This window comes from Lepisma saccharinum, chromosome 1 (assembly GCF_977018435.1).
Source record: "Lepisma saccharinum chromosome 1, izLepSacc3.1, whole genome shotgun sequence".
In the NCBI taxonomy this organism is placed as follows: Eukaryota; Metazoa; Arthropoda; class Insecta; order Zygentoma; family Lepismatidae; genus Lepisma; species Lepisma saccharinum.
The window spans coordinates 106,915,236-106,938,738 of record NC_139229.1 but is presented as its reverse complement, the minus strand read 5'-3'; the positions used below and the strand labels follow the sequence as shown (position 1 = coordinate 106,938,738).

General features: G+C 39.9%; 1 protein-coding gene across 3 annotated transcripts in view; it reads left to right on the top strand.

Moving 5' to 3' along the window:
• LOC145986247 (uncharacterized) overlaps positions 1-23,503 on the top strand; it is a 33,760-nt gene that overhangs the window by 1,547 nt on the left and 8,710 nt on the right. Inside the window, exon 1 of one of the 3 annotated variants that reach the window (XM_083120218.1) lies at positions 7,217-7,270. The exons of the other annotated variants lie outside the window; for them this stretch is intronic. The gene's annotated coding sequence lies outside the window, so the exon portion shown is untranslated. Of the gene's footprint in view, positions 1-7,216; positions 7,271-23,503 lie in introns of those variants that run through there. 3 annotated transcript variants of the gene reach the window in all.

The window sequence follows — 23,503 nt, the reverse complement described above, 5'->3', positions numbered from 1 at the left end:
GTGTTTCCAACCACGGCGTTGTTTTGCAAGAAGTGAAGGTGAATTTTTTTTAAAGCTGTATCGCATTGTTTTACGAACAAAATTTTAACTATGCTTGCCTAACCGAACCGAACCTAATCTTGCCGGAAATGGTTCGTGGGGCTATCCGTCAATAGTTTGTGGGGCTATTCAGGTATTTTTCGGTTACGAAGGTTGGAAACACTGCATATCCAACGAAAATCGACAAAACACAAGCACGACGCGCGATGATCTACGAAGGTGTATGCACCATATTGTGTTTTTCAGACCGTTGCCCAGGACTGCTACCATACAAGCGGTGAGGGCAGGCACGTATCCAGGAATTCCTTTCGGGGGGGGCTCAACACCATTTTTTAAGGGGTATAGTAAGAACCTCACAATTGTATATTTAAGACCAGTGGTGGCAATTGGGTTCCAAAACGATGGGGGGGGGGGGGGTCGAGGGTGGTGCAAGGAAAGTTTACTTTCTCTTGGTAGACAAGGCTTAACATAAAGAGGCCATAAAGTTGAGGCAATAAAATGGGGAGCAACTATCCCTTAAATCGTCGCCACTGTAAGGCTGTCATTTTAATGAGAACGTGAAATCGGAACATTTTTTACCACTCGACTCCTCTGTTTCCATGCATTAACATTGTGTGCCGGAACCATCTCAGTACGTGTGTTTGTCCATTTCTTCTCATCAGGCATAAAAACATCTATGGTGTCTTTGAATGTTTTTACGAAGCTGTTACACATGCACGGGATGGACAATCCACTCGACAACGCGAGATTCAAATTGTGGGCTGCGAACTGGACGCAGACAGCTCTCGAATATGTATCTCTGATTCGAGCCTGAGCACCACTAACGTGTCTTGTACTCCCATGTTTTCATGGAGTCGATACCTACCAAATTGTTTAGATTCAGGCCTTAGCACTCACAAGTGTTCAAAAATGCTTGTCACAGCTTCCGCTGTCTTGTCATATATCGGCACAAAACAAAGGAAGTCTTCTCGAATACAGCTGGATCACGAAACAATTAATGCACAATGAAAACCCTTCCGTTCCCAACACATCTAATGTTTCGTTTCCCAGTATGATCAAATGCTTATTCATTTATCTCCAGTGACATGTCCAAGGGAGGGTTGGTGAGGTCATAACCCCATTTGACCCAGTATTCCTTAAAAAGAAAAGAATAAAAAAAAAGAGGAACGTCAAAGACAGGGAAAAAAATAGCAAAATCAGGACTGACCACCAGAAATAGTATGCGTAACCCCTCTCCCTTCCGAAAATCCTGAGCACGCCTCTTTTTATCTCGGACACATTTTTCAAAATCAACTCACCACAAGTTTTTATCATTCCGTATTGGAGATTGAAGTAAGATGCGTTCTTCCTGCAGGTTTGGATATGATCCTTTAGGGTGCTGTCGTCTGCCTGCTTTCACACAACTTTAACAAGGCCCTAATTTTCCATCCTTGTGACTTGGATTTTCAAGACTTAGGAAGGTTTCAGACCGAAGGGACACGCGATACATGTCGATTGGAATGGGCCAATCAACAGCAACGTTTCACACCGTAGCGACACAAATGACCGCACAAACCTAATCTTCAGGCGACATGGTGTGAAATCTCCCTTATTAGGCCACTGTCATTGTCACCTCGAAGTAGTAGCTCTTGTTGACCACAGAAAAAAATTCTCAACCGATGGGAATGCTCCTCAGTTTTCTTCTGTCTCCTATATTTTCTGTGCTTGTTCACTATACAGGCAACACCTTACGATTTGATATACACAGGACATGTACTATGTAGACATTTTAACGAAAAATCGGTTGAAGTCGAGGATGGCTAGGTGGCTCAGTTGGTAGAGCCCTGATTCGGATCCTGGTAGAGCCTGCAATTTCCGCCTAAAATGTCTACATATGCAACATCTTCTTGCTTTCTCTTCTCGACATTCATAAAATTTTCGGCTGTCCCTTTGTATAGTGGTTAAGTGTTTGAGTGTGGGTCGAACCCAGTTGGCTTAAACAAAAGTATTTTTTTAGACCATGAAATTCTTGGACTGCATATACGAAATTTAGTTCTGGCAAAACTAAATCATCACTCAAAACTTTGATTTTCAGTTGATGTATGCAGTTTATTTCTGTTTTAATAAACCACTCCAATATCCGGTACTGCTGAAATATTCACTTTAGAGAGAGAGAGAGAGAGAGAGAGACAGGCCTTGATCTCTTCGGCCCTCGACTCGAACTAGCACTACATTGAGCCCCCGGAAGTTCTACTGTCGTCAATGTCTTCATTTTCGAATCACTATATCTTATAAAGCAACCAGAGGACGCTGACTGATCACTAATTGACTGTATGAATTGTCACACTTACCTCTGAAATCTCATTAACCGATTCTTTGTAGAGATGAACCGAAAAAATGAATCCGCGTATCTATATCCTCATTATATTCTAGAACGTTCCACAGATAAAACGATTCGTTAATATTGCCAGTAGTTGACTCCTTCTCTCATTCAAGAACGTTCCCTCTCCCGCCTTCCAGAGATTATAAATTACAACAAATCGTCCTACGTGTGGCGCTACCTTTGTTGTGCAGCTTCCAAATGCTGACAAGTCTCTACATAGTGCTCAAGTGAGCCGCGACAACACCGAAAGCGCAAGAAAAGTTTACGTGCAATATTATCAACAACAGGGTTATAGAACTTTCTCTGTCTTGCCTCGATAATTGTCTATCTCCTTAAATCATCGTCACATTATTCAAAAAGCCAAAAACATAATTTTCGGATCAAGAAAGTGTGGGGCGTTACCCCCACACCCCCTATACGCCTTCATGGCGTGGTGCAATGCACAGGGGAACACTTTACCTTTTTTTTTACCTGGGGGGGGGGGGCTCGAGCCACCTCAACCCCGCCTTGGATACGTGCTATTAACAATAACAGGGTTATAGAACATTCTCCGTCTTGTCTCGATAATTATTTCTCTCAGATTTATAAATTTATTATCTTCACATTATTCAAGACGCCAAAAATCTAATTTTACCTAGTGTAAATTTCCTGAGGGGGGGGGGGCTCGAGCCACCTCATTCCCACCTTGGATACGTGCTATTAACAATAACAGGGGTATAAAACATTCTCAGCCTTGCCTCGATAATTATTTCTCTCCTTAAATTATTTTCACATTATTCAAGAAGCCAAAAACCTAATTTTATCTAACGTGAACTGAAAAATTTCCTGGGAAGAAGGTCGATCCCCTGTGCCCCATCTTGGATACGTGCTATTGTCAATAACAGGGTTAGGGTTACGGAACATTCTCCGTCTTGCCTCGATAATTATTTCTCTCCTTAAATTATTGTCACATTATTTTATTTCACACCACAAGAAACAAAAAACCTCATTTTATCTAGTGTAAACCTAAAACTTTCGGGGGGGGCTCGAGCCCCCTAAGCCCCCCCTCTGGATACGTGCCTGGGTGAGGGGCATGAAGAAGAAGAAGAAGACCATATTGTGTCTTACGCAAGCGAAAAATCGACAAGTAATAAGTACTCGTAATGTGAAAAATTGAAATTACTTTCATAAAAAGAACGTGAATACACCTTAAACAATGTTCCGCGAAGCAGATAGTAAAGTAAAGTAAAGTAAAGTAAAGTGTTCCCCTATGCATAGCACCACGCCATGAAGGCGTATAGGGGGTGTGGGGGTAACGCCCCACACTTTCTTGATCCGGTCGTGAGTGGGGGTGATGTGATCAGCATCACGCCCCTGACCGCCTTTACCCCCCCCCCCCCCAGGTACCCATGTTATTCGACGCTGGGTGGGCGCCGGAGCCGCTTCCATCGTTAGAAAAGTTCCCGGATTTGAACCGGCCGGGGATCGAACCCGGGACCTTTAGCATGGTAGTCAGACGCGTTACCGACTGAGCCACCGCGGTAAGTACGAATGTTAAAATTAACGAATCAAAGAAGTTACAAGTGTTTGTGGAATAGTAAATATTTACCAAAAATAATAATTACGAAATATTTTATTGGCAGTGTCTGCTGCCACGTTCTTTTTCTGCTGGAACCTCAAAAAAGATGCGCGTGGCAGCAGACTCGGTATTTGTTTTATCGTGATTTCATCATGCTATGTATGCAATTACGTCTGTAACACATACTGTGAAGTTGTAGCGATTACTTTCACAAAAATGTTTTAAGATTAGGTCCCTCAGCATTCTTCTAATAATAAACCTAAATGCTCTCGTAGTTAGGTTAAGTTCTGTTAGCATTAAAATAATATCGCTAAATGCTTTCTAAAGAAAAAGGTTCTAAATTACCTGTACATTCATTCCCACTAATCATAAAGTGGCCGCGGTGGCTCAGTCGGTAACGCGTCTGACTACCATGCTCAAGGTCCCGGGTTCGATCCCCGGCCGGTTCAAATCCGGGAACTTTTCTAACGGTGAAAGCGGCCCCGGCGCCTACCCAGCGTCGAATAACATGGGTACCTGGGGGAAACCCTGGGGGGTAAAGGCGGTCAGAGGCGTGATGCTGATCACATCACCCCCACTCACGACCGGATCAAGAAAGTGTGGGGCGTTACCCCCACACCCCCTATACGCCTTCATGGCGTGGTGCTATGCACAGGGGAACACTTTACCTTTTTATCTTTTTTCATAAACTTGCATTTCTCTCGTCTTAATCTGTTCTTAAGATTTGTAACATCCTCTTAGCAGACGAATTACGTGGCAGGAGCAAATTTGACGCTTATTCTTACTGCTGACACGTGCGTGGCAGCAGACTCGGCCTATTTTATTGTATATCCCCTCCCCTGGAACTCAGCTATATGTAATACCAATGGTAATACCCACCTTTACAATTCCAGCCCCTTCCGAAAGAAAGAAAAAAAAAAAAACTGCGTACGCCAGTGGTTGAGTGGGTGGTATGCGTAACAAGCTAAGAAGCTACAAGTTCAATGTTTGAACCAGTGACGGCGATTAGGGTGAGGGCAGTTGCCCCAGTTTTGTTCCCGCACCTTATCTACCAATGGAACAGTTACGTGCACTGAGGAGTAGCTAGTCTAGCAGAGATAGATCAATCAATCTCACATCTCGAATTATATTCAAATCACAATATTTATTGTCTTGTTAAAGCCACCACAGCTCATACGCAACACTTTCTTTTCCACGCGCTTCTCGTTCATCGGTGTTCTCCGCGGGCAAAGCTGGCTGGATACCCTAGCTCGCTCTTCTTCCGCCAGACCAGTTTCCAGGTAGAAACGGCCGGCCCAAGGAAAAGGAAGATTTCTACCTCTACCTCTTTTGTTGCCTCGCCCCCCGCTGCAATGGTTGAAAGCCCAGGCTTTCAGGTCCCCCAGTCTATCTCCTATAGAACAGATAGGGGATTGGTTTCTCATAATTCTTTTGTAAATCCTCTAAAGAACACAGGGTAAAATTTTCTGCAGTACTTATGTTCTCTGTATTTACACAACCTTTTACACGTTGTACAATGTGCGCGTATGTATAATATGGGATGTAGTTTTATTATTTATGAAATGGGAACGTGTTATATGCAGACAATAATGTTATGCTTTCTTTCTTTTTTTATTTTTCAAATATGGAATATATAATGATTAAATTACAAATATGCGCTCAGGCTCTCTCAGACTCTCGTTTTAGTAGTGTTTTATTTAAATATACTACTCTTAGTCTCTAACAGTCATAAATACGGATGTATTTATTTGGGCAAGAGAACGCGTGTTCATATTGTTGTTGGTTTGGTTTATTTTACTTCGCTTTTCTGCCACATTTGGTTATCGCGAAAATGAGGATTGAGTGATAATATGATGAAATCGGTTAAGGGACCTCATATGAACAATCCAGGCCAGGATTCGAACCCGTGATGAGTGCGCATTCTTGTCCTATGTGTTGCAGTGAATAATGAAATAATTTGGAATAAAAATTGTATCTCAAAACTCAAAAAGTCAAATGAATATCATTGAAGAAACTACAAAAAATGTGTTGTGTTTTGTTACCTGTCACCAAATCAACCAAGCGTAGGGGAGTGGTTATCACAGAGCGCTACGACACGAGGATTTCCGGGTTCGAACCCCGACCCAGGCATTGCGTTCCCTGTTCTCGTCCCTTCATCAATTTCATCGTATCTTCGCAATTAACCAAATGTGACAAAAAAGCGACGCTAAGTAACAAAAATGAAATCAAATCATTGATTGATTGCTCAATTTGGTTTATTTTACTTCGCTTTTCCGCCACCTTTGGTACGACAAAATTGATGAAGGGACACACACAAAGAACACAAATGGTCAATCCGAGATTCGAACACAGGATCTCTGGCTTAGAGTCAAATCAAATAGTTTTTTTTTATTTTCGAATGTGGGTTGGGGTTACGTGTACTTTTTCCTAGTACTCATTCATAATTTTGCAATCTTTTCCTGTTATTGACATTCTTCTTTTTTGTAGGAATACTGGCCCTAAAGGAAGGAGGGATGTGACCCACACCAACCCCCCCCCCCTTGAGCACGCCACTGACCGCTACCCCAAGTGTCGACGTCACCGCACGTCACTGCAATGGAAAGTAAACTGTCCTTGCCCACCCCCCCCCCCCCTACTCAGTTCTAGAATCCAATAGCTACCACTGGTTTGAACTCTTTATCAAAATGGATTTCAATCCTTGTCCAACAAGGAATTTTTTGTCTTGAACAGAAATAGTACTGGGAAGTATAACTGTCCCGGTTCCCGCGCTAGCTGATCGCTGGCTTTTCTCCATGCTGGGGAAAGTCAAAGCCAGGCAGCCAATTAAAATACGCAACGTGGCAACAGCGTCTACGTAAGCGCCTCTCTTCTGGCTTCCATTCGCTCGTCGCTGCCCAGCAGACGATTTTTTCCTCGTTTCTCATTGGCACCGAAACTGTCGAGCGATCCCTAGCGCGGGAAGCGGGACAGGTTCTAACAAACGCGGTATATTAATGGGCATAATCGAATTATTTGAATAATCGTATTACAATCGATTGTTGGAGAAAATAATATACGTATATGAATAATCGAACGATTTTGTGGAAATGAGTGATTTTAAAGCGAGTCATGGAATATGAATGATTTTAAAGCGATTATGGATTATGAATGATTTTTAGACGATTATGGAATATGAGTGATTTAGAACTGAATGAATCGATTGTGCTTGCGCATTAGCAGTGATCCAAACTATATAAGGAGTGGATTGGTGGGATGATATCATTCGAGTGGAAGCTCTTGCACTGATAAGATCTATGATAATACTTGGCGAGGTATGTGTTTCTTCTGAGGGTAGTGCCATGGCACGGCGGCTCTACCCTTTGAGCCGCCGCTGACTACAAGTGATAATGTGGGCACCCTTTGCGTGCATTCTGAAAGTCTGAACGAAATCAACAAAAATAACTCGGCTCGTGAACCTGGTGAAACCAGTTATTTTACAGACTTATGGGACGCTCGAGGCGAAAGTGCAAGCGCAGAGCAACGTTTTGTTTATAGAAAGTTCCCACATGGCATCCAGCGGAAGGCATGTCCTTCTGGCAGAAATAAATGCCACTGAGGGCATTGTTACTCATTTTAATCACATTGTAATAACAATTAAGGCAGGCCCGTAGCCAGGAATTCTTATTAGGGGGGGGCAAAGTCAATCCTAGAGGGGGCAAATTTTTAATATGTTGTGTTGCATTGGCAGATATAGCAGGGTACAGAGGGGCACTTGTCCCCCCTCCTCCAAAAGTGATATGTAACAGGAAAGGAATGATATCTTGAAACTCCAATGAACAAAAAAAGTTCGAACAACATCAAATAACAATATTTCGATAATGACTTTTCGGAATACCAAAGAATACAAACATAAAGTTTAACATAAATAGCGACTGTATCTACTTTGTTAATAGACGATTTATATGTACCAACAGTTTTGGGCTTCTCTGCAGAACTGATTAAGGAAGTCCATTATAAATCGTGCTTCATAATGTTTCCCTCTAGTTTCCAGTATGCAAGATTTTTACGCACAAAGGAATCTAACGAGAATCCAACACCACCATTGTGTTGTGTTGTGTAATGCAAGAAAAATAGAATTAATTAAATAATAATGATTACATTACATCTAAACTTTATTAATTGTGTAAAAATTTGTAATATATTTTTTGTATTATAAGAGGTTAAGGTACGTATCTCTGAGCAGCTTGTTGTAATGTAAGCAGAAAGGGTGTAAGTTTCGAATAAGTGGAGGTTTACGGATTTCAGCTGCGTGGCGGCAGTAGCATGCATGTAATACTCGAGAATTTCGCTTACCATACGACATACTGTGTACGCTGTTGTGACGTGATCACCACCTTTGTTCAGTGGCGTCGCGTGCAGTTCTCAGATTTACTCCTCTTCCTTGTAACTTCATCTTAAATTGAAAAAGTGAGAATAAAAGTTCAATTTATTTTCAACAATTTCCCCCCAAAATCACGGTATATTTGAAGTAAAACATGAAGGACCCGGGGAAAGTGTTGCCCTCCCCCTTAAAATCTGCCAGGTTTAGGGAATTCTCGCTAAAGTTTGCAACTATGTAGCACAGACCTTTTCAAGTACCCTTAGACATGCCTTCTATATGCTGCACTCTGGTGCCGAACGTAAGAAACATTGCCGCTTGCATCAGTGTTCGTTCGCACAGCGAAGTGAACATCTTCGGGGTATAGTGGCCAACAGCCCCTTAGCTGTCAACTCTATGCAACACGCACATCAATTGTGTTCAACACCCTCTGTGGAACACCATGGGAGTCAGTGTTACCAACTATCTAGAAAAGTTATCAGACGTGAAAGATGTCGTGTCAGAGTAAATTGTGTGTATATACTTGTACATTAAACATACTATTTTTTAGAATTAATATACATATGTGTGTGTGCATTTAATATGTACGTAATTTAAGACATATACATGAGTGTTCACGTGTTCATGCGAACATTATCAGGCGACGCGCCTGCCTTTGTTACCATACACATTAGCGCCACCATGTGGCTGAATTCGAAACTTACATCCTTTCTGCTTATATTACAACAAGTTGCTCGGAGATACGTACATTAACCTCTTGTATATAAAGGTTTACTTTTCTGACATCTCAAACGGATCACCCGGTACTTTTCCAACATGTTCAATTTCATATTAGCTAATAATGGAAAACAAGCACACAAACTGTATTTTTGAAAGACAGAATATGCATGACGAACTTATTTTTTTGTACATATGACACGTATAACTTTCATGTACAACATATATTTTACACATATGCAACATGGAGCGACGTAAAATAAGAAAATGCATATGCAACACGTTAACGCTAAATTGTGTACGTATTTAAAGTTTCTTTAATATTTAAATACCCTACATGATCACTTCATACGCCAAATTGTCTCTCAAATGTACGCGCTCCTTTTCCTCAAAAGAATTGTTCGTACATTTAAGCAGCAACAATCTGAAGTATATATTTGGCCTTACTTCTCTCTCTGGTAATTTAGAATGCATTACAGAGAAGAATCATATTGGGATCGAAGCAAGCAAGAAAATCTTTAGATCCAAATATTTGCAAACTGAAAACAATATGATTTAATAGGATGCAAATAATTTCACGGGGTGCCATGGCATTCTCTTTAACATTTTTGTTTCATCGATTTGGTTCCCACGGCTTTGGACTATAAGAATAGTAAAACCCGCAATTGCGAGCGAAGTGAGCAAGAAAATTTTACGAAATGTACTTTTATTTGTATAAAATTTGAAAGCGAAGGGGCAATTGCCCCTCTGTGCCTCCTGCAACTGCCCTTGGTCGTCTGGAAGAAAAATTCAAGAAAAACTTGAAAACTAATTCCATCTTGAGATCCATTTGTACTGCTATTCTTAGATTCTACTAGGCATGTTTCTTTACTTCAATATTTGCCCCCCACCCCCAGATTGGACTTCCGACCAAAATTGGGGAGGGGGGAAATTCCCCCGGCCCCTGCTGTGGTTTCAGCACTGTTTGTGAGTCTCTCTTCATCAATTTCACGTCATCACTCATTGTCACGATTAGCTCGAAGTGGCAGAGAGGCAACGCTAAGTAAGAAAAATCAAATATCCACTCCCTATCTCTACCACATGAATCACTATTACCAAAAGGTAGACTTCGGAAACTAAAGAGTAAGCAGTTCAAACTTCATAGCAACACATCGAAACACATTAGGCACCTTTCATACAAGACTTCTAAAAATGTCACAACTGTTCTACATACTGAAAATTATGAAATCATTTCCCGAAGTCTGAATCAGGAAGGGATTTTCTCCCCCTAATCCTAGTACGACATTATTCGGAATCCCACACACCTTAATAAATCACAAAATAAATAAGTGTTTTTGTTATGTTGCTACAGTAATAGAGGATATAATTGTAAAGATTAGTGAGAATTCCAGGTAGGAATATGTTCTGTATTTTTCACAGGGGGGGGGGCAAAGAAGGTTCTCAGGGGGGCAGTTGCCCCCTGCCTCTCCTCTAGCTACGGGCCTGAATTAAGGCACACTCAATCTTGTGCATGTTGCTTCATATCGCTTTCTGTTAAAATTATAATACATTTTTCGATCTATAGTGCAGTTTGAAGTCATCATGCACTCGCGTTTCCTGTGAGAAGTTCACACATCGCACAAAAACCAACTCTTGGGACAGCATAACGAACCTCATGAAACGCACGAAAGCACTTAAGGAAAGAGACAAAGATAACGGCCAGTTGCCATAACTCGTTTAAGGCGTTAAGCTTGTGCAACTTTAGTTACACTACGCACATTCAACCAGTAGTCAAGTTTTCCCCACACACTGGTCACAATGTCTGTCGTAATGAATGCAACAATTCACATCTCAAGGCTGGTAGGTTTATAGGTAGTAGAGGTATGCTATGATCTTTGGGATTAGGCAAGTAATTGAATATGATTCCATTTCACATTTACCATTATGGTAATACACATAGGCGTGTGCAATAATAGTGTTGCCCCCTAAAAAAACACTCTTGAATTTGAAATTATCGCAATAATATAAATTACTAGGACTGAAATCAAATTATACGTGTGAAATATATACTTTTAGGTTGACATTTCTAAGGGGGAGGTGTGGCCATCCTTGCCCCCCTTCCAGACATCCATGTCCCTACATTATACTTTCACCTAGAAAATAAGTGTAGAGGAATCTTATCGCTGTTATTAAACGATATTATACGCTTAAAGAAAATCAAGTATTTTCAAGCTGATTAAAGTTCGCTCTGAACTTGACAAGACTGTAAGAAAAGCAGACATTGCGAGCAAGAAAATGTTACATGTATATACACACACACACACACATATACCCATCAATGCAATGAAACTAAAACAGTGAAATAAAATGAGGTTTTACTTTCCTGACTAAACTTTCATCAAGGCTTTTGCCCCCCCCCCCCAATCAGACGGTTTGCGCACACCTATGGTAATGCATATGCAATACAAATTATTTAAAAGCAATGCCAGTCTCATGATATGCCCTAACAACTAAACCAAAGTGGCTCATTTTATTACTATGAGAGATATTAGAAGATCATTTAAATCACATGTAGGCATTTTTCGAAGTTTTCTTATCTTTGCAGACTACTTTACGATGAATGGGAAATGTTCATGTGAGTGCAGTTCTCTCGGATGTAAAGCTTGTGCACAGCGGGTAGTTTGGCCTTCGTACCCGAAAACTCTCCAGAAGATTTCATGTGAAGTTTTAGGAAAGATACTGTTGTCTATACAGCAAGGAACTGACTACCTGAAGGAGAAAGAAAATTTGAGGACCTTCTTTTCTCCCCTTCCATCTGCTGCTCGTCAAGAATTGATAAAAACAACAGACAACTTGGTCACTCTGAGCAACGGTGGGTATGATGCACGCACAACATACCCAACAACTCTTTTCATCCTAGAGGTATTATTCACAAACAGTTTACCAGAGATGGATGCTGCATTCAGGCCAAATTTCCGAAAGGTACATCTTACAAAATTCCTCAGGTTTCTTGCAAACGAAGGAGAAGGCTTGCACACACTGCAAATGAAAGTTTTTTTGTCCAGAGTTCAAGCATGACTTAAGGAACACTCAAATTTAGAAGAATGCACTTCTCACAACAAGAAACCTCAAGTTGGACCTAGGATGCCACTGTAATGACGAAATGTTGAAAAGGAATAGGGCAGAACTGTCATGTGTTAAGGAAGTTGGCTATACTTGGCTTACGCAAAATATAGTGAAAGTAGATAGCATAGTGTTAGTTTCTGACTGGGAGAGTACGTTGTGGAACTTGCCAGAAGTATTTCTTCCATTAAGTAAACTTGTCCCTGTTGGAAAGTCTGTCAAATATTATGAGAGACGAAAGAATCCCCTCTGTGATACACTGAAGATATTGAAGTTTGAAATGCCTAAGAAGATTAGTTACAGGGGATTACGGGAAATTCTGGAACTTGTACCAAATATGGAAAACCTTGATTTTTATGACTTTGACAAGTTCATAAACAATCTTAGGGAAACGTGGGAATGATGTGGCATGGAAGAGAAGGGAATTCAGTTTCCTTCTCTGAAGCTCAAGACCGTTCTCATTTCCTCCTTGAACGATCAGGTTATCATTTTACTAAATAAGCTATGCCCTGAACTTCAGCACTTCACACATAGACCATACCTCTTTCAAGTTGTTCCCGTTCCATCAGTCCCTTTAAAAAGTTTCAACTCTTTCGAGTATCTGGACTCGAAAATCCAATTGAATTACAGAAAATATGTTGATGAAAATATCAACGAGCTATCATCACAGATTAGAGAAAGACTGAAGAAATTAGATTTGCAGAACAGTGGTGATTCTGATCCCATTAGCCTCTATTACATACTTCAAAAGTGTCCTGTTCTTCACACCTTAGATGTTGAGTTTTCCTTTATCATTTGGAACAATAATGATCCTTTTCGTGAAGTACCTCAACGAGTTTTATTTGAAGCTTTGACTCATTGCACCGTCAACAATAATGTATCAGCAGAAGCAGGTTTTGAGCTTCTTTGGTGTTCTCCTAACTTAGAAGACATATCTACTCTTGATGTGGTAGAGAGACCAGAGAATTTTGTTGAAAGGCTATGTAACATCAGAACATAACCAGCTCTACAGGTATTTCATGTTTATACTGGTTATTTTCTCAGCACTGAGGAAGAGTTGAAGTATTTCCTGTCACATTTCTGCAAAACAAAATAGGGTTGGAAGATTTCCTTTCAATACTGGTCATAATTTTTTGATGTACTACGGTATTGTATGATTAGCTGCTATAAGAACATCAAATTCTGTTCAAAATTGTCATAGATACAAATAAAATTTACTGAATAAATTGATATATAGAATTTTTTAAAAATACAATGTTATGTTCATTCTAAATAAAAATGGTGTTCAACAAAGAATCAGTCAATGAGTTGTAATTTTGAATTTAATAATGAGAAGACAGGCATTATTGCTACTCTACTTGTTTTGTCACACAAATATATCTTTGTATATTTCTAAGAATTCTTTGAGCTTAGATCAAAAAGAACTCTGCAAAATGTTACAGAATTTTTGTCATATTTTAATACATGTTGTACTGTACCATGCATACCTACCTAAGATTAACATCTGCTGCTTGCTTCTAATGTTACATTTCACTATGTTTAGGAGAATTACAATGAGACAACTTAAGGTGACTGAGATGTAGAGAACAGCAATTGAGGGCACAGTTCAGTGACAGAAAAAAATAACTTTTATAGAAAGTCAGTTACAGAATTTAGTGTCTTGATACCATGCATCTGTTATTCAATTATTACTTCCAATGGTATTAATATAATATTTGTCTCCAGTGTGTGTGCCCAACGTATAATCTTGGGAAGACAAACTGACTTAAATTGGTACATTTTAAAATTCATTTTTTTAAAGAGAGTGAAATGGAATGTCCAAGTCGACTTGAAGTAACTGAGATGTAGAGAATTGTGGCAACAGTACCTTAACAGAAAGACAGATTTTTTTCCTGCCCTGTAGGAAGTAATATTCTTAAAAAATACGCAATGTAGCATCTTCATGTGATGATATTTGTGTCTACATGAGATGACAAAAAAATTATCTACACTTTTTAAGTCAATTTTTTTTTTTGACATTGCGCATTAACTACAGGGAGGTTATTGCAGCATGCCACCGCAATAGCGTCGGCCGCTTGCCGGCCCAGTCATGCAACAGGTGCCGGCAAATTGCGTAACAGATAGCCCGTTACACAAACCGCTTGTTTTGTAATGTTTCCACTTTTCACAATTATAGTTACAATTACAACTTAAATAAGCACGTACCTTGTCGTAAGGATGCTGGAAAAGGTGTCCTCTAAAATACAAATATTTCTGGCACTTTATTTTTGACATGTAATCTTTCTTAGACACCGCGAGAGCGTCGGCTGCTTACCGGCCTTGTCATGCATCAGGTGCCGCCAAATTGCGTAACAGATAGTCCGTAACAGAAACCGCTTGTTTTGTAATGTTTCCACTTTTCACAATTACAGTTACAATTACAACCTTATTTCAGACATCTAATCTTTCTTAGACATCTCTACTTTATCCTCGGTTGACAGAAAGGGAAGACAGCATCGCAGCGCATAAAGCAAACCGAAAGTGTAAAATTATATTTAAAACTAATAATAATGATGATCACTAACCTTCTGTGTTATAAATGATGTTGAAAATGACCTCCTTCAACACCAATACATTTCCGGCATCTGCGTATGAAATTCCTCTGAACATCCATAAGCTCCTCAGGTGTGATTCTGGCAATTTCTCTTCTTATATTTTCTTTTAAATCCTCTATTGTACGCGGGTTATTCTGATACACTTTGTTTTTTAATGTTCCCCATAAATAATAATCACAAGGAGTAAGATCGGGGCTACGAGAGGGCCACAACTCAGTACTGATAATTCTGTCCTCAAAAATCTCGGCAATAAAATTAAGTGATTCATAAGCAGTGTGAGCAGTAGCAGAGTCCTGCTGAAAAAATGACTGCTGGCATTCAATGTCCGTTAATTGTTCGAAAAAAGGTTGTAGTATGTCTCTTCGATACCTTTCACCATTGATAGTACCTTCATAAAAAATAGGCCCTATTATTCTGTGCGCATTCAAACCACACCACACACCAATTTTTGCAGGATGGAGCGGAACTTCATGCACAAGGTCAGGTTTTTCTGCGCTCCAATAGCGATTGTTTTGTGAAATAACTCGGCCATTCAATTCGAACCAAGCTTCGTCTGAAAATATGATTAATTCTGGATTTACTCTGCCAGCAACAATATTATCCAGCATCCAGTTACAGAATCGAACTCTAGTGCGTGATCGCGCGGTTGCAATTCATGAACCACTGTAATTTTGTAGGGTTTTAATCTAAGTAATTTAGTGGCATTTCGTGCTGAGGATTTTGAAATGCCTGTTTCCTGAGCAAGCCGACGGAGGGATTTTTTTGGAGTATGTTCAAGTCGTTCACCAATTTCGTCTAGCTTTTCTTCCGTAAGAACACGTCGTCTGGAAACACGTTTCTTAGGTTCAAGAGATCCTGTCTCTCGTAATCTTTTAACGAGGTTGTAAACAGTATGTCTGTCCGGAACAGGATTGCCAGGAAATTTTCTTGCGAATCGCCTGACTACTTTTCTGCAAGAGTTCGTTTTCACGTAAGTATCGTACATAAAAACTCTTTGTTCAAGACTATATTTGTTTGGCGGCATAAATAATGAATGAATAACAAATAACACACGATAAAGCACTAGCACTTTAGCACACCAACTCAATAACACAGTATAAACAACACGAGTACTGATAAACGCAAACCGAAGTGAACACGTCTAAACAACTGGTAGCCGACAGCTGTCGCATTCGCGTAGTATCGAGAGGCTTCTCGCGGCTTACCACTACTCCGATAAGCCGCTGACGCTCTTGCGACATCTGAGGAATTTCGCTTCTAGCGTCGGCTCTATAGACACTGGATGGACCAAATTTTGAGGGAAGCACAACAAAAGACTACTCTATGAGGATATGTAATGCTCCTGCCGCAACTTTGAAAAAAAAAATATGGAAATTACGACGTTCAGAAATTTTGCGTAATTACGGGGAAAATAGAACTTTGGGATTTGGCCCCCGTTTCCCCCTGGACTCACAATTGTCGGAATTTACATAAAATGTTGCTTTTTGTTCATTCTTACATTTAGAATTTAAATTTCTTAAAAAGATGCAGTTGTTGAGCAGTTATAGCCTTTTATATTCAGTTTATCCCATAGTAGCAAAAGGGGAAAAGTGCTTATTTCAAATGGCGCTCTCAGAAAGAAAAACGCACACAGTGTATGATCGCTACTTTACTTCAAAAATATTCACACGTTAAAATTAAGTGACACTGTTAAATAATTCGTTTATCTGCACTTTCGTTTTGCATAATAATGTATACGTAACCTCCCCCCTCGAAAATCTTGGGCACGCCACTGACTCTAGTGTTCAAAAGGATTAATCTTGTGTTACCTGCAAAATAAGAGTCACGGTTTTGTTTATTCGAAGGCAAGACAAGAATGAAAAATTGAATCCTTTATGTTGGATGAGTCATTGCTGTCAGAAGCGATATGGGCAGAAATAAAGTGCCAGAAATATTTGTATTTTAGAGGACACCTTTTCCAGCATCCTTGCGGCAAGGTACGTGCTTATTTAAGTTGTAATTGTAACTATAATTGTGAAAAGTGGAAACATTACAAAACAAGCGGTTTGTGTAACGGGCTATCTGTTACGCAATTTGCCGGCACCTGTTGCATGACTGGGCCGGCAAGCGGCCGACGCTATTGCGGTGGCATGCTGCAATAACCTCCCTGTATTACACTCTAATAAATAAATATATATATATCAGAGGCGTGGTGTTCATGTAACCGGTGTTACCGCAGGTAACAGCAAAATGTAAAGAAATTATTTTTTTCTCAATAAAATAACAACATTGTTAAATAAGTTAATCGACAGCATTGCAGTTGAGTATATATTGCAGAGGACATTTTTTCTGCAGCCGATAAAAGTGAAGAGACAGGCCGTTCCGCTACCCTCAAGAGGCAACTAGAGGAAATGGTGCCCGCCAATGCAAGGGAACAGCAGGGAAAGACTTGGAGGCAAGTGTGCTAGGGGGTTATTCATATGCCTGTTTAGGGGCCTTGTTGCTGCTGCGGCCTACCGGATCAGCAAGTCTTGTCACATTGGATTTCCAGAAAAGAGCTAAATCCTGCCTAAAATGGGGATACTATTTCTCTGAAGCAACAAGAGTTAGACTGCAAAGCCAAAGCTGGATTTAACTACAACTGAGACTGTTTAGTAATAGACAAAAAGATAAGTACTTGATGCGATTCATGATTTGGACAAACCTTGCTCCAAAAACTAAGTTGGCAACAGTAGTACGTACATCTGGACTTTCCTTCCACCGCTGGAGGAGGGGAATTCTGTTGTCTGCTCAACGCAGAAACGTCAAACTGACCCGAATGTGTGGTTCTTCTTCCCCTTTCCACCTCTTTGCAAAGAAACAGAGATGGTTGACAAGGCTCGATTAATATTCACTGGATTTTCGCGATTTTCTCTCATGAGTGGTAGTTCTTTCTAGGAGTGATTGTGGCTAAATAAACAAAAATCCAGATCACAGGCATGTTTTTTTTTTTGGGGGGGGTAGGGTGGAGATGATAACGTCTGATGGCCGGTAACACTTTTGAAAAAGTCTCGCCACACCACTGATATATATATATATATATATATATATATATATATACACACACACACACACACACACACACACACACACACACATATATATATATATATATATATATATATATGGAATGTCAGTCTGAACATTTCTTTGAATCATTGAGATAAATTAAGTGAATGTCTACAAAGTGTGATATCGAATAACACGAAGCTAAATAACAGTAACATACATAGTCCTCACAAGAGGAGGAACTGTCCAGTCAATCTGAATAATTAACATATTTCACTGAAATATAGTAATAAGTAAAAAGCTTATGTGTAAGATAGGTAAGATAAAAGTTCCCCTGTGCATATAGCACCATGGCACATTTAGGGGATGTGGGGGGTAGGGCCCCACACATTCTCGATCTCGGACAGTTTTTTTGGAGGTGATATGATCAGTATCATGCTCTGGCCACCTTTACCCTCCCCTCTCCCAGAGTTGCCCCCCAGGTACCCATTGATTCGATGCTGGGTGAGCCCTGGGACAGTGCAGAAAAAATTTGACATTGGATCACCCAAAATAATAAATGAATAAATAAATAAATAAAATTCAGTTAGTATTCCAACAGAATAAGAAAGAAAATATGACATCTTGGAAAAGTAGAATAGCTTGTAATAGAGGGTTCCCAGGCTCATTGCCTTGTGGTGGAATGGTTTAGTGGTTCAGATCCAAGTAGCCTATCTGAGGATATACCGAGGAATGCAGTGGCGTCGCGTGCGGTTCACATACGGGTGTTCACAATAATTTTTTTATACTGAATGGAGATTTACTCCTCTTCCTTGTAACTTCATCTTCAATTGAAAAAGTAAGAATAACAGTTCAACTTATTTTCAACTATTTCCCACAAAAATCACGCTATATTTGAAATAATACATTTTTTTATTCAATTAACATCCTTTTAATTACGCAATTTACAATTAGTAATGGTTAGTGCAAACTAATTAGTATAACATGCAATCTCAGGTATGTACAATGCAAGACTACCATACTTCGCAATCTACTTCCTATTACACCGACCATATGTTAACCAACCACATTCATTCAGCATTGAAAGCACGTGCATCGTTAGCGGGACAGAGCGTCCAGTCCAGAAAAAAATATTTTGTATGTAAGATATTCTGACCTTGCCCCGCTCACAATAACTCGGTTGCGATGCTTATGATTGAAGTGTCAGTCAATGTGACATTCCATATGTTCCTTCTTCCCTCGTGTTTCGTATTTTCCCTCCTAGCATCATTTTGCCATGGTTCAGAGAGATTGATTTTTGACCATTTAATGCAAGGGTTCTCAAATTTCTTTGCTTCACGGCGCCCTTAGCGTTTCAAGATTTTTCCGCGGCGCCCTGAATGTAGCCCTCTAACACTTGCATCAGTCAGTTACTTGTAAGATTGCATGCCTTAAGTTAAAAATTAAACACGTATTTCAAATTCAGAAAAATTTCATATGTAAAAAAGTACTAAATAAGCACATATTTGAAACATTCATAGCATTGACTAACAATTCAGTGAAAATATTGGAACAATTCGCAGCGCCCCTGCACCCCTTAGGATGCCGCGGCACACTCTTATTATTAACATATTTACCCATCGTTGCCTTCTAATCGAGGGGTCCTCGGTTCGATACCCGTGGAGGAACTTAGTTATTCGAATCCCACTTAAAACTGTAGGTCCAGTCCCGATTAGTCTTACTGTGCATAAATTGGACTTAAAACACCAAAAAAATCAATCAAACATATTTACCATCCTTGATCTTATGCATTGCACGAAACTAATCGTTCCAGAGGCAGTCTTTTTGTATAGGTATGTGCAAATGGTAACAAACGCCCAGAATGTGTCCTTTGCCCATCCATGCTTCGAGTGAATTGTTCAATTACAAGAACTGTCCGATGAAAAAAGAATAACAATTCTCTTTTAGATATATTAAAATATTTTTTAAATGTATCTATTACAAACAAGAGTACTTACTGATTTGTCCGAATAAGTGGCTAGAACACACTCTAAATATGCACTTTCAATTATACATTTGCACATGAACTCCCTCCTGAAGGATAACCGGCCGAAGCCTATAATTGAGCTCTAGATATTACACGAAAAAAATGAAATTCTCACTGTGGGTCGAGTAATTGAACGCCACACACCGACGCACAATGCACTTAATAATGATATCAAGAGAAACTAAATTCTACATTATACTGGCACTTACCTTTATAGAGGATACAGTTCCTTTAGTAATTCCTGTTGCAACCACTGTGGTGAATTTTACTTGTAAAGGAAGTCCATCCGTCTTTCTTTTCTTCTGGAGAACTTCTCAATTACTTGGTGGTTAAAGTCTTTAATGCCCCTCACCAGCCTTTTCTCTATGGATAACATAGCTAAAGCCGACAGCCTATCCTGAGACATGGTGTTTCGTAGAAACGTTTTAACCCGTTTCAAAGTTGAGAAGCATATCTCTGGCTCTGCAGTTGTCATCGGAGTCACTACGACTATTCTCAGAAGCTTCACAACTTCAGGAAACGATTCTTTCAATCCATTTTTTATGAATAGATGAAGAAGAGGTACTGCGCCTTGAGCACATCTGAATTCTTTCCTAGTGTACAGAACAGACAACTCGGTTGATAAACGTTTCTCTTGAAGTGTTGGGTACGTTTTAACTGCAGCGTTTAGGAGATCAGCAGGGAATGTTCTCTGGTATGTAGGAAACATTTCCGGATTGAGAAGTTGGGCTGCAACAAGGTGATTTTTGAAAGAAAGTCTTTCTTCAGTCTGTACAATAATGACATCACATACTTCTTTCGCTGCGTTATGTGTGTCAGGCTTCTTTCTCTTAACCAGATGTTCAGAATTTGTAGGCCCGATACTACACTGAATAGAATCAATCTGCTCCCTTACTTTTTGTATTTCCAGCTTAAAATTTTTCACCTGATTCTCAACCTGAATTGGATCCGTATTTGTTTTCTGAAGTTGACGGAACAGAATTTCCACATGCGGCATTATGTAATGGAATGCAGTCAGCCAAAATACAAAGATTGGATCGTGCAGTATGCGCAACAAACCATCACACTCCCAAAGTGTAACTCCATCGACAGATGACATGTTACTTATTGTCTCCAAGCAATCGATTAACTCATTTTTATGTTCGTTAATAACAGAAACGGTTCTGCTATTATATGTCCACCGTGTTGGAACTCCTCTAGGCAGACACTTCTGTACTTCTGCTTCAAGTACCTTTGTTCTCTTTGCTGACCGAGAAAAAAAAAGCAGGGAAAGCAGACAAATTTGCAAAAAATAACTTGGCTTGTGTAATATCTGTCACAGCACGCTCCATCAGTAAATTTAGTTGGTGAGCATAGCAATGAACAAAGTAAGCTGTTGGATATTGTGCTCTGATCTTGGCTTGAACACCATTCACACGTCCGCTTGAACACCATTCACACGTCCGCTCATGACCAACCCCCCATCAAAACTCGTACCAATCAACTTTTGTGGTGAATTTTCCAGGTGTTTCTTTAGCTCAGATAGGAGTGTAGACGAAATGGATGTTGCATCATTGCTATGAGGGTTTAAAAACCCCAAAATCTTTCAATGGGATTTCCTTCCATTTCATAACGGTAAATTAACACAAGCTGGGTGTGAGTTGTTACATCAGTTGTTTCATCTGCCTGGATTGCTACAAATTCAGAGTCTTTAATTTCTTTGGAAATCTGGTCCCTGCACACTTCTAGTATGCAATCCCAACAGCTCATTTTGATTCGTTGCAGATGTTCCTTTGAATGTGGTTGCTGTTTCCAGATGCTCTTGCATTGCACTGTCAAGGCTCTTCACAAAGTCCACTAATCCACGGAACACTCCTGGATTATCCGAAGCTTCTGACTCGTCGTGACCACGCAAAGCGAGTTCGAAAGCACCACAAAATTTTATGCAATCAATCAGGCGAGAAAGAATGTGTCGATTTTTGTTGACTTTTTCGTTGTGACGGAGAATTCCTAAAGTATAACTTCTGTCAAGTTGTCTCATAATGTTGTCTTTCCCTACCATCGATAAATTCAGAACGTTGCTTAAATGTTTTTTTGACAATTCATGTTTTGTAATGTACTGGCTTAAGTGACTAAGGTCTTTCACCCCTGTTTTTGTCCATAAATTGTCGCCTCCAAACAATAAACAAGGAAAACAAAAGAGCGCGTTCATAACGTTGCATCCACATAACCAATTGTACTTCGTGTACCAGTCATTTTTGAATGTTCTTTTAAACACGCGTTTGGGAGTACTTACCTCTTGTACAATGTAGAGGTCCGGCTGGTGAGGGCCCATCCTTTTTACTTCAGTTCGTTCTGCTTCGCTCATTCGCGAAAATGGAATTTCTTTCAAACTCCTAACAGTATTCATAGTGTACAAAACACAACACTACACTACACTACACTACACTACACACACACACACACACACACACACACACACACACACACACACACACACACACACACACACACGGCACAACACACACACACACACGCACGGACGTCTGAAAGTCAATACACGTAAGTTCACGCAACCGCTTGCCAATAGATATCGCGCTCTCCAACAGTCGACACCACTCTAACCGCGTTTTGCCGGTTGCCACCAAAGAGCACAGGCTTTTTTATTGCCCCGCAAAAGGAAGGGAACTTGACCTTTCCAAAAATAACGTGTCCCTTGCAGATCTCCCACAGCAACAATGTTGCCAACAACTGAAACGCAGAAGTTGCTAAATCTTCAACATGCGCTAAAAGTTGCTGAATCAAATTTACTGGTGAAAAATGCAAAATATATTTTTAAAAAGTGCTGTAAAGAACAACTTACATCAGGTTTATTCCAACCAATAAATTAAATTTCGATGTTTGTGCGTTTATATGTACATTAAAAAATACTTAATTTCAAATGAGAATTTTATGCATATTTCATTTTAACTTTCTAACTTCAAAGAAGAAAATATTATGTGCAGCAAAAATGCATCTCTAGTATTCTGAAAGTTATATTTTGTTCTTCACAATAAGCATATTCCAATAACGTAGAGAATAGTAAAAATAATTTACTAACATCAATTAAATTTTTTACGGTAACAGCTATTTAGGCCTAGGACTCCATACTATTCTGAGTATAGTTACCAGAAAAATGCACGTTCAATTGATGTAAATGTAGTCGGCACTTCCCTTTGCAATTTAATTCGGTGAGAGTTCTTTTTTTATTTTTCATTAAAAACGTCGATTACTAAAAAAAAGTTGCACAGTCTGAATGGCCCTTAGCCGCACATGCGCAAATCATATAAACCTTGAAAGATATGTAACTCCTGCAGACTAGTTTCTAAAGAAAAGTCGCTCGTCACTATTCCGTGAACTTTAGATCCCACTGGAATTTAAAATCCGCCAGGTTTAGCGACTTCTCACTAAAGTTTGCAACTATGTAGTGAGACCGTCTCGAGTCCCCCTAGGCATGCCTTGTATATGCTGCACTCTGGTGCCGAATGCAAGAAGTATTGCTGCTTGAATCAGGGCTCCCAGCACCATATGTTCGCAGAGCCCAGTGAACACTTTCGCGGTATAGTGGCCAACAGCCCGTTAGCTGCCAGTTCACAACACACAACACAGCAATTGTGTTCATCGCAACCGTGCAACACAGGAGTCAGTGTTACCAACTATCTAAAAAAGTTATCAGACGTGAAAGACGCCAACTCCGAGTAAA